Here is a 20,107-nt window from a genome sequence, read left to right as displayed (position 1 = left end):
GGACCAAAGAATCCTTCCAGCAAACTCTTACACTTTCCTTTCAATAAAACCATTTTTGCAAGTGGATTTCGATTTCATTTTTCCCTTGAATTATTTTCCCCATCTGATGTTTCCTTTCAGCCTAGTTTAATTCCTCTTACAAAATAAATACGTCTTTTTCATGGGAGTAAAGGGCCACTTTCTCTAATTGGTTTGAGGCATGTCAGTTACTTCAGCCTACAAGGGATGCAAAACCACACTCTTAAGTAGACCTTTAAAACTCCACAGTGGATTTTACAAGTTCTGTTTGCTCCTGCTGAGGGGAATGGGGTATGAGGAATATTCAGTTATAGTTATGGATTCATTTCCCAAATTTAGGAAAGGGACAAACCCTTCCTCTCTCCTAAATTTTACAGCTCCCAACAAACAGAAATGGAAATTTTAGATAAATGATCAAACTTACATAGTATATAGCTTTTATTTTTACAAAATATTTGCTTCCAGCAGAGTGTATCTTAATTCACAAATGCAGAAATCTGTCATTAAGATCTGACCCAGCTGCATGGCATTGTCAAATGCAATAACGTATCTTTTAATAGTTTTATATCAAGTAAGGATATAACATATCATTAGTTTAAATGTATTTGCAAGCAATTACCCCCACCAGGATATTTGAGTATGCTCATGCAAAATTGATGAAATTCTGACATGCTTAAACATTGTTCATTTAGCTCAATTCCTTATGTATAGAAAAAATAGAATAAATAATTCTGCTGCCATTTGCAAACTACTGTTAGGCATTTTTATTCCACTCAGAGCTTCAGTGCTGCCTTTAAACTATAGCCTTTGGTGATCATTTGGAAAAAAAAAAAAAAAACAGTTTCATATATGTTTAATTTTAAATAATGGACTGTATTTTTCATTCTCCTTATTATTGTTCAATGCAGTAATTTAAATATGGAGTAGATTTACTGCATGTCAGCTGCCTTTCTTTTACAAAATGGGATAAATTATTAAATGAGTGGAGGTTGTTTGACAACCAGATTTCCAGTACTACACAAAAGAAAGACCTTTGACATTCAGCTGTCTTTTGAAAAGAATGAAGTATAAATCAATTAAGCCACTATGCTGTGGTTCAGAAATGCCACTCTTTGGCACAGTTTTGCTTTGCCTTTCAGGTGACTTTAGGGGAGGTCCACCATTATATGGGGAACAGAATGACAGCCATGCTGGAGTCCTCCAGTGTCTTTCCTGGTTTCTAAAACCTTCCCTGACTGAAGCATGTCCTACCAAAACATTAGATACAGACCATAGCCAACAGGTTCCTCTCTGATTTTTCTTGACTACGCTAGTGAATATTATTTACTAATGAGGGATTAAGAGTTTTGCTTCTGCTTTTGGATTTTGCCTGCACTTTTTAATTTGTTCACTGTGCCAGAGTAAAGACATCTTATGGTGGACATCTCATCACCCTTTATGCAAGCCAGGTGAGAAACTGCATTACAATACCTTTTTATGCTATTCCTCAAAACCATATTAGCATCAGTGTAATTAATAATACTTTGAGCCCTGTCAAAATGAAATCACTTTTCTTCTTCTCCAAAAAAGAATCATATTAACTATATGTGATCCCAAATACATTTTGCTTTACTAATGTCACTGGTAACTATACCTTCTGAAATATTTATCTATCCAAAGCCATAAAGAGTGGCCAGATTATTTTTTTTATCTAATCTTTTATGAAAAGCAATCAGACTGCTTATTTGGAGGGTCACATAATAGGTACTTCTGGAGTACTATTTCTGAGCATAGCACTGGTGTGGGGCAGACTGAAACAAAAGGAAGGAGGGTAAAACAAACAGACAAAAGAGAAGGTATGGTCTCTTCTCTGAAGAAAATTAGAATGTAACTGAAGATAGTCGACCAGTTGGTTCACATGGAACAATTAGTGAGGCACACAAACTGTACATAATTGGACTAAGTGACAGAATATAATTGTAGTAGGAGGTTAGAGAAAGGAGACATCAATAAAGAATGAAAAATCTACATTTAGAAAAGCTTCATGGATGATGGGTCACATACAATGGGTAAGATTTAGATGCCTGGAAAGAGGGGAGGAGATTCGAGGTGAGATGATAACAATTCTTAGAATGTGCAAAATGTACTTTAAAAATGCTGAAACAAAAGGTTTCCTGGAAAGTAGTAGGAAACTAAAATAAGTACACTGGATGATACCTACTTTGGAGACCCTAAAAGTCAGTTTTTTAAAAAAGAAAGAAACAAACAAATGAGTTGTATTAAGCACTATTTATCCATTCATTATTCTTGAAAAGAGGCTGCCAAGAACAAAGTATCCACTAGGGCACTGGCAGGATGGCCAAGCGATGGGGCAAAAAGGCCAGCAAGCCAGTTATCAGGCTGTCAATAACCCAAGAATTGGTTAATAACTTGCTAGGATGTGATGGAGATGCTTCCCAAGACTGCTGGTGAGCCAACAGAATACAGGGGATGCAGGTGAGGGAGGGACCAATATGTTTTAGATGTACTAAATCAGAGTAAATGAGAAATAAATCAATGATGTTCCCCCCACAGGTAGATTTTTAAGAAAAAGGACTGTATTTCCTAAAGGAAATATCCTAAGAGGACATGAAAAACACAATTATTTAGTATTATAATTTTTCAACCACTTATTTAGGCACCATACAACTTGAGAATAATGCTGTCACACCAGTTTTCAACCATAGCTCATAGTACAACACATTAATTTCGGCATTATTTTTTTCTGCTTAACTGTGCAGAGCCTCAGAATCCTCCTCACCACTGAATTCTGGGTAGATATTACAAAGTAATCAGAATTAGTATACACACACACACCCACCCAATATCATATGCTGAATTCAGAAACCACACTTGAAATGGAAGTGTGTACATGTATAACTGAATCACTTGGTTGTACAGCAGAAATTATCACATCATTGTAAATCAACTATACTTGAATAAAACTTTAAAAAATGAAAAATAAAATGAAAGTATGAAAAATTTTTCCATTTATTTGAACTAACGGATGAAAATCTAGGATAAACACTAAGTCCACCAGCAAATGATGATTGAAAGAAAAAACAAAACCCTACCATCATTTCCCAGTAACAATACCATCAGGAACAAGTGCAGTTAGAATTCCAGGTGGCTTGAAGAAGTAAGCAGCTGGAGAAGGACCTACAGCCAAAAAGAGAAAGGTGAGTGGAGAAAAAAAAGTGGGAGGAAGCTTCAGCATTTGTCTGGAGAAGAGGAGACTCTGAGGGAACTTAATAGCTTTCAAGTGTCTGTCTGAAGAGTTATTCTACAGGGAATGCTGACCAGCTGTTCTCCATCTTTATTCAGGGCAGAACAAAAGGAGATGCACTAAACTGCAGGATGAAGGATTTAATTTAGACATAGAAAGAGTGGCTTGATAATAAGTGTTATTAGATGTTGGAATCAGTGTCTGAAGCAGCCCTGTTCTTTGGAGGGCTTGCAAACAGAAGGACCCATGCACAGGCTCTGGGGCCCAGCTGAGGTGGGCACTGTTTGAAGGTGGTAAGTTTAGGTCCAGTGAGCTCCCTTGTCCTTGTCCAGCCCCAGAATCTAAGACTGCACTCCATCCACCCAGGTCTCTCAGGTCAGAGAGAGCCACTCCCATGAACAAAGAGAAAGTGAGCTGCTCCCCAGCATGCAGACTCTTAACCATATTTAACAAGGTGCCAGGAAAAACAAGCAGCCTGAGCATGGATTCCCAAGCCTCCTGCCTTGTTAAATGCAGTTTATGGTTCACACAAAAGTGCTCTGTCTTAATTTGCTTCTTTCCTATAAATGAAATGAGGTACATTTAGTATTCCTACGGGGCTGGTACACTGGCCAAGTTCATGCTGCCTATGGATTTTAAAAATGCCAAGCAGGGGTACCCACATTGAGAATCTTCAGACAAGGAGAGTAAAGATCCTTAGGCCCTAGTAACTGAATGTGCTAGAATTACTGGCATGTGTCCAATCTTTTGTTTTCTTCCCCCTTCTCCATTTCTCTCATTGCCCTTCCTTATGAAAATAGATGTGCAGGGATAACACTGCATTATTTGAACATGAAATTTGCAAATGGGTAGTACTTTTGTACTGTTTTTTCCCCATGTAGTCCAAATTGGTGAAGTTTTAGAATAATATTTAAAAGTTAAGAATCTATAAATATTCTAGTATTTCTTAATATTCCACCTTGTATTTGCCAATGCTTAAAGCATGTTTATTAAATGAATGACGAGGGGTTCTATTTTTCACTCCCAAAACCCACATGAAAGGTCTCCTAATGGTCAAGCACTTCAACAGTGGTTGCTCTCATTGTAAAATGAGTCATCTGTCCTCCCAACATCTGAGCTGTTCTCCTCTCATCAATGAAGAATCAGGTGTCCTCAAGGGCAGAGAAAATGCCCTCCATATGCTGTGCACAACTGGACGATGTCCTTTACTCCTCTGAATGCTATGTCCTTTGTAGTCAGTAATGGGGCCTCCTCTTCTCCATATTCTCAAAACTGTTTTACTGATGCTTTGGATATAGGGAATTTCGCAATTAAATGTTTAACAAAAATAAAAAACACAGAACACAAGAAATGAAGTATAGTGCTTAAAGACATGTGCTCTGAAACAAGAGTGCCTTAATTCAAATCCCTCCTCTGCCATTTACTGACTGTGTGACCCTAGGCAAAATAATAGTAATCTCTTTGTGCCTCATCTATTAAATAGTACCCTCTTTATCAAGCTGTTATGAGGATTAGCTATGTTAATATCTACAAAGCACTCAGAACAGATCTAATGGTATTAGGCACCAAATGTACTACAGATAAAAAGATGTGGGGCTCAGGAACACCTTTCCTGGGATTGTTTGGAGCTCAGATCTATAGCTGGTTAAAGTGTTTGGCAGCTCTGCTTGATGTTACCTGTCTGTTCTTTCCCCAGACCACCAGAAAGACAATGCACATAGTGATGGTAAAGCCCCAGTCAGGGCCCTAAATAGTGGAAGTGATTTGAAAGCTCCTATGGGTGGCAAAAACAGAAAGAGGAACAATGGCTTGGTTCAATAAAATTAAAAAGATGAACCAAAATGATCAACTTTGCCATTATTGAACATGTCTACAGACCTGTTTGAAATTAGAGCCAGCATCTTTCAATTCCCCAGTGGGAAGAAAATGCTATTAGCACTGATTTTAGTGAGACACCCAAGAAGCAGATCTAAAAGTAACATTAATATCAACCATACTTCTCAGACTTGATTTTGAGATATACATTGCAGCAATAACAAATAAATGGCACATGCATTTCCATTCATTCTCTCTCTGCTGACATGGTCTTCCTTCTCACTGAGCTTAAAACTCCTCCTTGTGCAACTCAATGCTGCAGATATCCCCTGGAATGGAGTTGGAATGGAAAAGTAATAAAACAAATGGTTTAAAGCTTTGCTTCTAGATCCAAGAAGCAACACAGTAGCCCTTCACAGATACCAAATACAAATAGGTCCATTTCTAAGAAATAATAACTACGTGGACCTTCTGAATATCCAAAGAAGGCATTCTGAATCACTGCCTTCTTATTAAGGAATATTTCTCTTCAAGCGTAAATACTTATTTGCCTAAAGATACTCTGTCAAAATAAGTTCATTCCACCTACCCTGTATTCCTACTATGTATCAGGCATGGTATTAGGTGTGCATGGAATTCAGAAGTACAGCATGCAAGTCCAGACTCCAGGACCTTACAAGCAAGTTGAAAAAGCATTATTTATATGTATAAAATCAGATAATAATCCAAGATAATTCAGTAGTAAAATGGCATGATAATAAATATTGGTATGGTAATAAAATGTTGTATTTTGTGATTTAAACAAGAAGAAACTTTTAAGGAATAGAATTACATGTGGGCCGGAATAGTAAGCAATGAAATAATAATCATCATGCATGCAGTGGTCCTTATATAATGGCTGACAGGTGGGTCAGAAAACGGGAAAAGCAAAAGGGAAATGCTCAAAGATGGAAGTAAGGATGGTGTACACAAGGGAAGATCTGATCACTTCTACTGAAGAAGAAGCAATTCTGAGGTCTTGCTTTTACATTTCTGCAAGCCCAAAAACTTCCAAGGACTTACAGCACCAAGAGAATACATTCAGACTAGCGGGTAAATTTCTTCAAGGTTACAGAAAATATCTACTGACCACAAACATCCATGCCAAAAGCTTCTCAAGGATGGAAACACAAAAAAAAAGGTCAACCAACCAGCCTTGGTTGTACAAACTCTCTCAACTCTGTTTTAAAGTATTGCTTCAATAGAAAAGGTTAAATGAGGTTTGAGTGCAGTGTAATAAACCTTCACTGTTCATAAAGCTCTGAGTGATAAATGTATGTATGGTTACTGTATAAAAATATTGGTGTCAAATGCCAAAGTTCTCTGAGGTTAAGATTTTTTTTTTTGCATGGATAGGTGAAGGAGCCCAAATCATCAAATCTCAAGAAAATGGCAGCTTGTCAGTCAAAGACACAATCTGCTCCAGCTCACCAGAGAAGCCCATTCCCAAACTCCACTCAGCCAGATGTTATGAACATTCTAGCCGTGATATACAGCACACTATGGCATGTAATTTGTTTGGTTCCAAGAGACTAAGACAAGGGTTTGGAAGGTTCACTGCATTGTAAAAGAGATATGCCTGGCTTCAGGTTTTCACATTTGTAAATACCCAACCCACCCCCATTTCTCAATACTAGGACATCCAAGGAAGAGGCATGAGTTGGTAACCAAACAATAGCTAAGAAGGAAAGACTTCAACCCCTGCAGTACATGCCAGTGTGTTCAACTAAAACAAGAAGGACCTGTGACAGGAGTTCCCCTTGTGGAGTAGTGCTTAATGAACCTGACCAATATCCATGAGGATGAGGGTTCCATCCCTGACCTTGCTCAGTCAGTTAAGGATCTGGTGTTGCCGTAAGCTGTGATGTAGGTCATAGATGTGGCTCGGATCTGGTGTTGCTGTGACTGTGGCATAGGCCAGCAGCCACAGCTCCAATTCCACCTCTAGCCTGGGAATGTCATATGCCGTGGGTGCAGCCCTAAAAAAACAAAACAACAACAACAAAAAAGGACCAAGTAACTTTGGCCTACGGCATAATTTGGGCCATATGTTTTCAAAGAGTAAAACTTGGACACCTGTAGACGTAAGGGAGTTGTGTGAAGTTATCATGGGACTTAGCACTTCTCCACAATGGAGAGCCCATTTTTTTCCTTCTGATCCAACATAGGACTTCTTCTCCATTAAAAAAAAAAAAAAAAAAAAAAGGACTTCCCATTGTGGCTCAGCAATAACAAACCCTACTAGTATCCATGAGGATTCAGGCTCGATCCTTGGCCTCTCTGAGTGGGTTAAAAATTCAGCATTGCCATAAGCTGCGGTTTAAGTCACAGTTGTGGCTCAGGTCCCATGCTGCTGTGGCTTTGATGTAGGCTGGCAGCTGCAACTCCAATTCAGTCCCTAGCCTGGGAACTTCCAGATGCTGTAGATGCGACCCTAAAGAGCAACAAACAAACAACAACAACAAAGCCCTTTGGATCACATAAACTCTCTTCTTTGTACCATGGGGGCTGGGCACAGAGGGGGTGAGAGAAACCAAAAGCTGTGGATACAGGGTACAGGTAAACAAAGAATGTTCAAGGAACTGACCACATTTGAAATTTGTGGAACATGTTTAATAAAAGCAAAGCCTTCTTTAGAAATCTGTGGATAGTGAGTTCCCCTTGTGGCTCAGTGGTTAACGAATCCAACTAGGAACATGAGGTTGCGGGTTTGATCCCTGGCCTTGCTCAGTGGGTTAAGGATCCGGCATTGCCATGAGCTGTTGCAAAGGTCTCAGACGCTGCTCGGATCTGGCATTGCTGTGGCATAGGCCAGCAGCTACAGCTCCAATTAGACCCCTAGCCTGGGAACCTCTATATGCCATGGGAGCGGCCCTAGAAAAGGCAAAAAGACAAAAAAAAAAAAAACAGAAAAAAAAAAAGAAATGTGTGGATATAAACTTCTATAAGAAATCTAAATTTGAGCCATTATTATTTCAGAGATGAATTCCTTGCAGTTGGCAATGACTCTAAGAAGCAGCAAAAAATCAGCTTCCATTTTTGAGCAACTATTATGGACTGGACATACCATCTTCATTTAGTCCTCAGGATAGCCTATGAGAATCTCACCTTATTCCTCAACTGGAGAAACAGGCTCAGAGAGATATGATATACTGCCCTAGTTTAGACAGGAAGCATCCACAGTGGGATTCCAGAGAAATGTGTCTGACTCCAAAGCTCATGTTCCTATCATACTTTCTATTGTTTTGGCAGAGTAGTTGTATTGGCAGCTATTATCATAACCAATCTCTCCAACCTGCCATGGAATATAAAACATTAGCAGGACCTAAGTGATAAAAGAGGAGAAATATAAACCACAGTGGGAGAGACAGAAAAGCCCTTAGCTTCAGCTGGCTACAATTTTCATTAAATCCTTGGAGATAGATTTTGAAATAAATATCATAACCTTGTATATTGTTTATAGTTTGCTGTATGGATTTATTCTTACAATGACTGCATAGTAAACCAGATATAGTTCAGGATTTCCACATGCATTCCCAGTTTTTCCTTTTATTGTCTTTATGAAGTATCCCCAAATATCTTAGATATTGTTATAAAGAGATTCCTATAAAAGTGGATTCCAGCTATTTAAAATCAAGATGCAGGGGCTTGAAGTGAGATGGTCAGGTGAATAATAGTACAATTTATAGCTTGTTTCAACTTTTGAGCTTATTTCGTGCTGGGTGGAGCTGAGCACAAAATACTCTTAATTAATTTTTGCCTACCTATTCATGAAGAAATTCTCCTGTTCTCCTATGTTATCTTTTAAAAAGTTCTACTTTTCACATTTAAATCCACAACAGTCCTGGAATTGATTTTTGTGTAGAGTAGGTTGCAGGAGTCAAGATTCAATTTTTTTCCCTTATGGATAATCCAAGTTACCCAGTACCAATTATTGAAACGACAATTATTTTCCTCACTGCATTGTGGTAGCACCTGTGTTTTATAACAAGAATAATAAATTTTAATATCTCATAGTATAAATTTTCCACCTTCTTCATTATTTTCCTGGCTGTTCTTTCCATGTGAATTGCCATATATTTTACAATCAGCTTATCAATTTCCATTAAAAATGTTAGGATTTTTATTGGAATGGCATTTAATCCATAGGTTAATTTGGGAAGAACTGGTGTCTCTACAGTTTTGGGTCTGCTAATCCAAGAACATGATAGGTTTTATTTAATATCTCAATAGTATTTTAGAGTGTTCTTCATAGAAGTCTTAAAAATCTTTCATCAGACTTATTGTTAAACAATTGATCATTTGATGCTATATTTAGTGGCATCATCCTTTAAATATTAATATCTAATAGTTTGTTATCATTTGCTTGGTATTTGATGATTATAAAGGTTTTTAACAAACTTATGCAAGAAAATCTTAACCTCAGAAATCACAGGCATCTGATGCCAACATTTTTGTACAATAACCATATATGCATTTATCATTACAAACATTATGAACTGTGAATATTTATTACATTGCATGTAAAACTCAATTGATGTCTGCTACATTCACTCATTAGAATTAATTAGTTGTCTTCAGTTATTTTAGATTTCCTACCAACAAGACCAGGTTGCCTATGAATAATGATAATTTTTCTTTCCAAATTATTACGCTTTTATTTTTTGCCTTATTGCACTGGCTAGGTCCTCTAGCACAATGTTGAGTGGAATTGGTCAGAGCAGGCTTCTCTACCTCATTCCTGATCTTGGGGAAAATCTTGCAATATGTCACCATTAAGAATGAAGATTGCTGTAGATGTTTTGCATATATTCTTTACTAGATTAAGAAAATGTTATTATCATGAAAGGCTGCTGCTTTTTCTAATGCTATGTCTGCATCTATTAATGTGAACATATGATTTTTCTTATTTGTTTTCTTAATACAGTGATCTATATTGATTTTTCAACTGATAAACCAACACTACTTTTTAAGATAAACCCAAATTAGTTCTGACATATTTTTTTTATATATATTATTCAACTTGCAACATTTTTTAGGTGTTTTACGTCAATGTCAACTGAAAAATTGGTCTGTGATTTTCTTACCAAATTTATGTTGGCCTCAGAATGGGTTGTGAAATGTTCCTTTTTTTTCTTTATTGCTCTAAAGAATGGATTTAGGATAGATTTTTACCTCTTCTTTAAACCATTGGCAGACTTCATCCAAAAACTGTTTGAACCTGGATCTTTGTGTGATACTGTTTTTAACTCTATATTCAACTTCTATAGTAAATCTAGTATTATTCAGATTTTAAAATTTGCTCTTGTGTAAGTTTTGGTAACTTGGTAACTGTGTTGTTCAAGGAAACTGTCCATTTCATCTAAATTTTAAAATTCCTTGGCCTAAAGCTGCTCTCCCCCTCAATGTGGTCACAAGGAATTCAGGGAATCTAGCCAGCAACATACCTGCAGCCTGAAGCAGAGCGCCCCAGAAACTGTGATCTAAAGCAGAGCTGCCTTATATAAGCTTCAGGCCAGTGAACAAAATAAATGTTTAATGTGTTTTTTTGGTTCTTTGTTATACAATAAATAATCAATGCATAACTTATGTTTCCATTAATTAAACTCCTCTTCTTAATTGTCAAATTATCTGTTAAACCTAACTCTTTAAGTTAGGTTTTAGAAACTGTATTTATCTATTTTTAGATTTCTAGTTGGTACTTTTTTTCTATATTCCGTTTCTCCAATGAAACTCTCCATTACTCATCTATTTTCTTGAATATATTAATCATAGATTTTTAAAACATCTTTGTCTAATAATTACAAAAAACAATTAGACTGACTCTAGGTGTTTTTCTGTATTTAAGTCTTTTATTAAGATATGATTGACATATAAAAAGACCACATATATTTAAAGTGTACTATAAGTTTTGACATCTATATACTCCAAAAAACCATGGCCATGACCAAGACAATGAATTTATCCATCAGTCCCAAGTTTTCTGATGCTCTTTCATAATCCTTCGTGTCTGCCCCTACCCAGACATAATCCCCAGAAACCATTCATCTGATTTCTGTCACTAGAGAATAGTTTACATTTTAAAGAATCAAACAGTATATACTATTTTTGTCTGGATTTTTAAATTTAGCATAATTATTTTGAGATTCATCTCTCTCTGTTGCAACATGAATAGTTCATTCCTTTTTACCAATCCATTGTATGGCTCTACCACAATTATTTATCCACTGACCTACTGATGGATATTTAGTTTTTATGACAGTGTCATCCAAAGAACAGGAGTCTTTTCCTCATTCTTATTGTTTTGATAAAATCCAATTTATCAATTTGTCCTTTTATGGATCATGCTTTTGATATTCTAAGAAATCCTGTTCTGGAGTTCCCGTTGTGGCACAGTGGTTAACGAATCCAACTAGGAACCATGAGGTTGCGGGTTCAATCCCTGACCTTGCTCCGTGGGTTAGGGATCTGGCATTGCCATGAGCTGTGGTGTAGGTTGCAGACGCGGCTTGGATCCCCTGTTGCTGTGGCTCTGGCGTAGGCCAGTGGCTACAACTCCGATTCAACCCCTAGCCTGGGAAACTCCATGTGCCTCGGGAAGCAGCCCTAGAAAAGGCAAAAAGACAAAAAGAAAAAAAAAAGAAAAAGAAAAAGAAATCCTGCTCTAATTTTTTTTTTTTTTTAATAAAAAAAGTAATTCCAGAGTTCCTTTTGGCTCAGTGGAAGGACCCAACATTGTCTCCATGAGGATGTGGGTTTGATCTCTGGCCTCGCTCAGTGGGTTAAGGATCTGGCATTGCCTCAAACTGTGGCATAGGTCATAGATGCATCTTGGATCTGTTGTTGCCATGGCTGTGGCATAGGCCTCAGCTACAGCTCCAATTCAACCCCTAGCCCAGGAACTTCCAAATGCTTCAAGTGTAGCATTAAAAAAAAAGAAAGAAAGGGGAAAAAAAAGTTCTGTTCTAAACCAAAGTCACAAAGATTTCTTCTAGAACTTTTACACTTTTAGGTTTTACATTATCTATTTGGAGGCAATATTTCCATATATTGTAGGGTACAGATAAACATTCCTTCTGCTTCCATATGAATATTACAACACCATTTGACTATCTTTTTCCACAATATTCCCTGTATACCTTTGTCAAAAAAACTAGTTGTCTATATATCTGTAGGTCTATTTCTTGACTATTTATTCTGTTCCATTGGTCCTTTTGTCTATCCTACCTCAGGGGTCAGCAAACAATGGCCCCCAGGTCAAGGCTGGCACAGTGCCTGTTCACGTACAGCTTCAAGTCAAGAATGATTTTCACATTTTGAAATGATTGGAAAAAAATCAAAAGAGGTTTTTATGACATGGAAAAATTACATAAACTTAAATTTTGTGTCTTTGAATAAAGGTTTATTGAACCACAGCCACACTCACTCCTTTATGTATCGTGTATGACTTTTCAACTGACTGACTATGACAGAGACAGTACCAGCCCACATAGCCTAAAATACTATTTGATCTTTACATATGAAGTTTTCCTATTCCTGCTTTACACTAATATCATATTGCTTTATACTACAGCTTTACTATATGTTTTGAAATCAGATAGTATTAGTTCTGTAATTTGGCTCTTTATCAAGGCTATTATTCTAGAACCTTTAAATTATTAATTTAGAATGTGTATTTCAATTTCGGTAAGGAAAGTAAATCCACTGTGACTTTGTGATTAAATTGAATTTATGGATGAATATGGGGAGACTTGTCATTTGAAAAACATTAAGTCTTCAGACCTATGGACACAGTATATCTCCCTTCTAACTCCCTTGTAGGTCTTCTGTTCTTTTTATCAACAGTGTATATAATGTTAGTGCACAGGTGATTATTGGCAGTCCCTGTTTTTTCCAATCTTCTCATTTCATTAAAACCAACAGCAGATTCCCCCAGATCTCTGCTTATACATCTCTCTCTCTAAAAAATTAAATTAAAAAACTGGAAGAAAAGTAAATAGATTCATTCACACAACTTGTCTGCAAAGTTTTTGTTTTCTTTTGACTATAACCACAAAAGCCAAAACACACAGAGCTATAAACTTTTTAGCATGAGATTTAAAATGTCAAGGCATGAAATATAAACATACTACTTAAAATGTGGTCCTCCTTTCCTAATGTGGCAAATTAGTTTTTTGGATGGCAAATTATGAATCTCACTCAATGTGTTTTCTAGTATATCATCAGGACACTCATTTCGTAGTTAATGAAGACATTCCACCAATCATCCAGCCACTATTTAGAATAAAGTTATGTCTCATATCAATAAATTATGATTATAATAGCAATAATTTCCTTCAAAATAGGTTGTTCTCATGATAAAGGGTCTGTTTCCTGTGGGTGATCACTGGCCACCTTCTGTTTCACCTCTGCTGTCAAGCAGCAATGGAGGTATGAGTGATGCCATGACATTTTGGGGTGCTTTGTGCAAATCCTTTAAATCTCTTCTGAAATCATTTCTCACTTAATCACTGCTACTGAACAAACATAGCCCTGGAGGGAAAGGACCTCTTCCCCGTGTAGGCCAGGGACTGGCCAGGTCAGGATTTGGCTGTCTTGCAGAGTGAGTGTGATGACTAAACCTGTTTGGAGAGGCTCCAAGGTTTGTTCCTTTACCACAAAGGTGACCATAATTGAAGGAAGTTATCTTTGATGTTTTGCTCACATTTTCCCCTCACTCACTTTCACTCTATCACTCATGATCAGATTTCCAAAAACAATTCTTCTTCTTTATAGAGGGTTTTCCACCTTTCAAACCTTCTCAAAAATTCCACATTCCTCTTAGATGTAGTTGGATCAGGTTTTATATATATATTTATATATATTATATATGTATGATATATTGCATATAATATATATTTATATTTTTGTAATATTTTATATTTGTACTATATATTTTATATTTTATTATATATTATGTATTTATCTTCATATTAGTAATAAAAGAGCTGATGATATGTGTTTTACAAATAGCGGGAAATTCTTTTTAAAAGCACTTCCTGGTGACTCAGATTTGCAGCAATCGCATCAGAGTTTAGTTTGTGGACTCCAGGCTCTTGGCTTCTTTAGGAGATAAGAACCAACTGAAATAGAGAGCTTTGCAGTTTGACCTGGATGCCTGCTGCAGTTTTAGCAAATATAAAATTAATATTAAAAAAGAAAAAGGTTAATATATTGTTAACCTGCTTTGTTTAGACACTCCATTTAATTAAACTACATTATTATCCATGAGCAAGATTATGAAAACCATACTGGGACTAAGAAAAATAGAATACTATGCCCTTATTTTGGTACTGAATATCTTAGGTGATATTAGGTGACCAATTTGATAACTTCTGGTCTTCTATTATCTTCACAGACATCCTATTAGAAGTGTAAGACTAAGTTAATAAAAGAGGCATTCTCTTTATATACTGAGAGAGAAATACCTTAGTTAAATGAGGTGGTCTTCCCTACAGCTCACCCCCTCTTGTCTATCCATCGGATTTGCAGAGCACTGTTGCACTGGATGGGAATCTATCTACCTTTCTCCATCTATCCTTTTGCCACACAAATCCAAAGTTACCTTCATGTCTCATACATCCACCCTGCACAACTAGAATGGTATCCTCAACAGTCTCCCTGTGCCACTCTTGCCACCATCCAACTCATAAACCAATCTAATCAGAAGCCAGGTTGTTTTTATGATTTAAAAATATAAATCATATCACTTTATTTGAAATGCTAATAAGTTGCTTCATTGGACCTCTGATAGCCAAGACTACGGAAAATCCTTCCTACACTTAAGTAACTTTCCACATTAGGAGCCCTGCCTTTCAAAGGAAGAACTGAAAAAGGACTCCATTCCCAGACTCTCTTGCAGCTGGGGGACAGGTGTTTCACTTAAATTTGACCCATCAAAACACACCTGTTGGACACATGGTTTGGGGCCTAAGCAATATGAGAAAGAGCTCTACACAGAGACTGATCCATTGAAAAGCATAGCAGGGTGAGAGCCTAGCTCTTTGAGAGCACACGTGGCAGACTTCTGGCATTCAGACCCAAGTGTTGTTGATGCCAAAGGGAAAAGAAGTTTTCACAAGAGCAGTCTCCAGTGAGGTTGGGTGTGGATCATGATGGCATAGCTCCATGTCTTGGAAGATACTTTTCATTATAGCCACAAAAAATTAAGACAAAAATGAAACAAGAAAATAAAAACATACAAAATAGGAAGTAACCTCATAATCAAGCATTTGTTTGAGATCATGTACCTTATTTGTATAGGATATAGATATGTCTAAATACACCTAATCAAGCCAGCAAGTTGTCTGGGTTAGATGTGATAGTGTCCTATTCGGATTGCCCCAGATCTTAATATGGTTAAATATCACAGAAAAAAAATTGCATTTATCTAACATGCCCTACATTGTCATCTAAATGTTCACAGATTAGATTTATCACTTACTAACAGTAAGTGTCATGTATCACTTGAAACAAAATATTTGCCTGGATCCCATATAACACAGAGGGAGTGATAACAGCAGTAGCAGTATCTTTTGAATATGTTCCTCTTCTGCCTACACTAGCATGAGTGGATTCTGCTGTTGGAAACACAGAATATAGATTGATATAGTACACTCTATTTATGGAAGCACAACAGACCCTAAATAGCCAAAGCAATCCTTTGGCAGAAAGAAAAACTAAGTTGGAGGAAACAATATTACAAAGCTACAGTCATCAAAACAATATGGTACTGTCACAAAAACAGAAATATAAATGAGTGGAACAGGACAGAAAGCCCATAAATAAACCCATGCACCTATGGTCAACTAATATGACAAAGAAGGCAAGAGTATACAATGGATAAAAGAAAGTCTCTTTAATAAGTGATGCTGGGAAAACTGGACAGCTTTATGTAAAAGAATGAAATTAGAACTCTCTAATACCACAGACAAAAATAAACTCAAAATGGACTGATGATCTGAATATAAGATCAGAGGAATTCCTGTCATGGCACAGCAGTTAACAAATCTGACTAGCATCCATGAGGATGCAGGATCAATCCCTGGCCTCACTCAGTGGGTTAAGGATCTTGCATTGCCATGAGCTGTGGTATAGGTTGCAAACGTGGCTCAGATCTGTCATTACTGCGGCTGTGGTTTAGGCCAGCAGCTGTAGCTTCAATTCAACCCTAGCCTGGAAACCTCCATATGCCATGAGTGTGGCCTACAAAAGCAAAAATAAATAAATAAATAAGCTATTATAAAAAATTTAGAGGAAAACACAGGCAGAACATTCTCTGACATAAGCATGGTAATATCTCTTCAGATCTACCTCCTAGAGTAATGAAAATAAAAACAAAAACAAACAAATGGGACCTATTTAAACTTTAAGGGTTTTGCCCAGCAAAGGAAACCATAAACAAAACAAAAAGACAACCCAAAGAATAGGAGGAAGCATTTACAAATAAAGTGACTAACAAAGGATTGATTTCCAAAATGTATAAACAACTCAATATCAATTAAAAAAACCCAATCAAAAAAAGGGGCAGAATATCTAAACAGTCATTCCTCCAAAGAAGACATACAGATGTTCAACATCTAAAGAGTCATTCCTCGAAAGAAGACATGAAAAGATGTTCAATATCACTAATTATTAGATAAATGAAAATCAAAAACTTACACCAGTCTGAATGGCCATCATCAAAAAGTCCATAAACATTCAATGCTGCAGAGGGTGTGGAGAAAAGGAAACCCTCCTACACTGTTGTTAAGAATGTAAATTGATACAACTACTATAGGAAACAGTATGGATGCTCCTTAAAAGACTAAAAATGGAACTACCGTATGATCCAGCAATCTCACTCCTGGACATCTAACCAGAGAAAACCATAACTGGAAAAGATACATACATCCTGATGTTAATTGCAACACTATTTGCAATAACTAAATCATGACAGGAACCTAAATGCCCATCAACAGAGGAAATGGATAAAGAAGATGTGGTATGTACATGGAATGGAATATTACTCAGCCATAAAAAAGAACAAAACAATGCTATCTGCATCAACATGCATGGATCTAGAGATTATCATACTAAGTGAAGTCAGACAGAGAAAGACAAAATGATATCACTTATTTGTGGAATCAAAAAAAGGATACAAATGAACTTCTTTGCAGAACAGAAACAGACTCACAGACTTTGAAAACAAACTTATGGCAGGTTGGGGGAGAGATGGATTTGGGATTTGGGATTGGTGTATGCACACTCTGTAATGTGCAATCATTGGCCAACAGGGACCTGCTGTATAGCACTGGACATCTACCCAATATTCTGTGATCTGAAAAAGAATAGATTGTGTATAACTATAACTGAATCGCTTTGTTGTACAGAAGAAATTATCACAACACTGTAAATTAAACTGTATTTCTGATTAAATTTAAAAAAAATCCAACTCCCTAATGTAGCCCTCAAAGACCAGAGACTCTTGAACATTCTTAAACTCCCACATTCTCCTTATCTCATCCATTCATTCAACCATTCATTCATTTACTCATTTAATAAGAATGCTTTAAATGCATACCATGTGCCAGGTAATAATCTAGAGATGGAAACATTTATACTCTTAGAAACTTTACTTTTTAGGGTGAAAGACAGAAAGTGAATGAATGAAAGACTGAAGACATAAGATAATCATAGAGATAACTGTAAGAAAAAAGATAAAAGTAGGACTTATGTTGGAGAGTAGTTTAGAGAGCATGGTGATAGGTAAGAAAGTGACACTGAAGCAGAGAACTGAATTATGGACAGGTGAAAAAGTTAAGGAAGAGTATTCTAGGCAGAGGGAACAGAACACACCAAGGCCCTGAGGCACAAGAAAGACTGCTTTGTCCAAAGAACAAAAAGGTTATTGTGTTGCTGGAGTGCAGAGAATGAAGGGAAGAGAGGCAGAAAATCAGGTTAGAGAGAAGCAAGGACAGTCCTTTTACATATTTGCTCCAAAAACTAAGTAGATCAATTCATGGTTTATCTTCATTAGAGCCATCATTTAGAAGTAACTGCATCCCTTGTGCTCTCCAGGGTGTTGGTGGTGGTAAGGAGGAGTGTCAATGTCCTCCGAACATCTGAAAAATTCCAAGATTCAAATAATGATGTATTCTTGATTTCATACCGCCTGTCTTTCATGTCAACAGTTGTTAACACTCAATTTTATAAAGGTCTTTTTCTTCTCTCAGCTTGTTCCCATGAGGGAAAGCCTGGACTCTGAATTTTTTTAATTCTACCAACTTCCCTTGGAACCAAATCCATCATTCAGGAAAGCAAGAAAAGCCAGCTCTGGATGCAGCCATAGGACATTACCAGGGAGACTCACTCATCATGGGATAAAACCAGTATAAAGGCATAGGAAGGAAGCAGAGGAATGAATAAATAGGACCCTTCTCTGTTCTCCAAGTTCAAAAGCTCTGTTCTGTCCTCTGTTTCAGGTTATCCATTCACTTATTTTTTTTAAACAACTACTAATTAAGCGCCCACTGTGTGCTGGGGATTATATTAAATACAGGTACAAAGTGGTGAACAAAACAGACCTTGTATGTTTCTGTGGGGACCTTATGGTCTCTGGTCAGGGGAAACCATTAAACTAGTAATCACAGAAATAAATATTCAGTAAAAAAGAGTAATAAGGTTATGAAGAAAAACTACATAGACTGTTTGGAGAGCATCTTGGTGGCAGTGGTTGTGGAGGGACAGAACTTTACTCAACCTTCCCAAACAAGAGCAGGCTTCGGTTTCTAGTTACCAGCTCTACGTGATCTTGACAGCCCCAGCTTGAGGTGGTTTCACTAATACCATTCTGAAAATCATTATGGAAGACTGCAGTGGGGGTGCTAATAGGGCCTTCTGTGGAGTTCTATGGGGAGACCAAATCCTCTGCCTCCTCAGAAGGTGTTCTCTGTGCAAGAGTACATCGATTCCAGATGCCACTGCATCTTTTCAAAATGATTCTCTAGGCCCAACCAAACATATTCTTTCTGGCAAAATTTCTGTCCATAAGTCTATAGACAATATTAGCAACATAGTGGGCCAGGAAACAGACGAAGAGAACATTATCTGGTAAATATGAAAAGGATAAACAGGTGATTCTATCAAGATACAAAAAGGTCTAGCAAATATGCAAAGAAAAAAGCTTAAAAGGGTCACTATTGATTAAAATGAAAAAGTCCCACTCAACATACTTTAAGAGGTAACACACAGATGTCCCATTAATAGTAAGTGGTACAGGTTATTAGACCTCACTGCTTGCAGCTAACTGTTCTGATTCCTCCATTTTGAAAATGAGATTATTTCGACTTCCTCTCCCATACCTTCTGCTTACTTTATCCTCCCTCTTCCTTCTCTTTCAACACCCTTTCCATTTATCCTTCCAGTCCATACTACCTTTCACTTTCTCCATTCTTCTGCTACTGCCCATCCATTTCTGCATGGCCTGAGTTATTCTCCTTCCTTTCTACATCATTTCAAATTATATGCCCATGTATTTGTCAAGGATGAGCTAGGAAATAAATATAAAATATCATACTTGGAATGCCTATTATCGGAAAAAAATAATCACCGTAATATAAAACGTAACAGCCAAAAACACACATGTGAATCTTTAAAAAACAAAACACATTATTTTTTCTCCTTCAGCCACGCCCATAGCATCTGGAAGTTCCCAAGCCAAGAACTGAATCCAAGCCACAGTTGCAAACTACACCACAGCTGTGGCAACACAAAGATCCTTAACCCATTGTGCCACAGTGGAAACTCCAAAACAAAACACATTTTCATAGGAAATCAATGCTTCATGAAATATGAAAAGTTAACTTGCTATGGACATAAATCTGATCAATAAGTCAAATACTGTTAAATTTAAATGGAGAAAGAATTGACTTTTATGAAAATACTTTCAATAACATGAACATTAGAATGGAA

At 36.9% G+C, this 20,107-nt stretch overlaps 1 long non-coding RNA gene across 5 annotated transcripts in view; it reads right to left on the bottom strand.

Annotated features, from left to right (window-relative positions):
- Positions 1–20,107, bottom strand: part of LOC110260009 (uncharacterized) — an 822,333-nt gene that overhangs the window by 141,058 nt on the left and 661,168 nt on the right. For 2 of the 5 annotated variants that reach the window (XR_014841891.1, XR_002342709.2), the window contains exon 3: positions 3,111–3,195. The exons of the other annotated variants lie outside the window; for them this stretch is intronic. This is a non-coding gene — a long non-coding RNA (uncharacterized LOC110260009). The remainder of the gene's footprint in view (positions 1–3,110; positions 3,196–20,107) is intronic. 5 annotated transcript variants of the gene reach the window in all.

Source organism: Sus scrofa, chromosome 3 (assembly GCF_054392235.1).
Source record: "Sus scrofa isolate SSC_HxYL_T2T_F1_AM1 chromosome 3, Sscrofa_HxYL_maternal_Yorkshire_Landrace_v2.0, whole genome shotgun sequence".
NCBI lineage: Eukaryota > Metazoa > Chordata > Mammalia > Artiodactyla > Suidae > Sus > Sus scrofa.
Note: the sequence above shows the minus strand (reverse complement) of the source record. Positions and strands in the feature narration are given on the sequence as shown.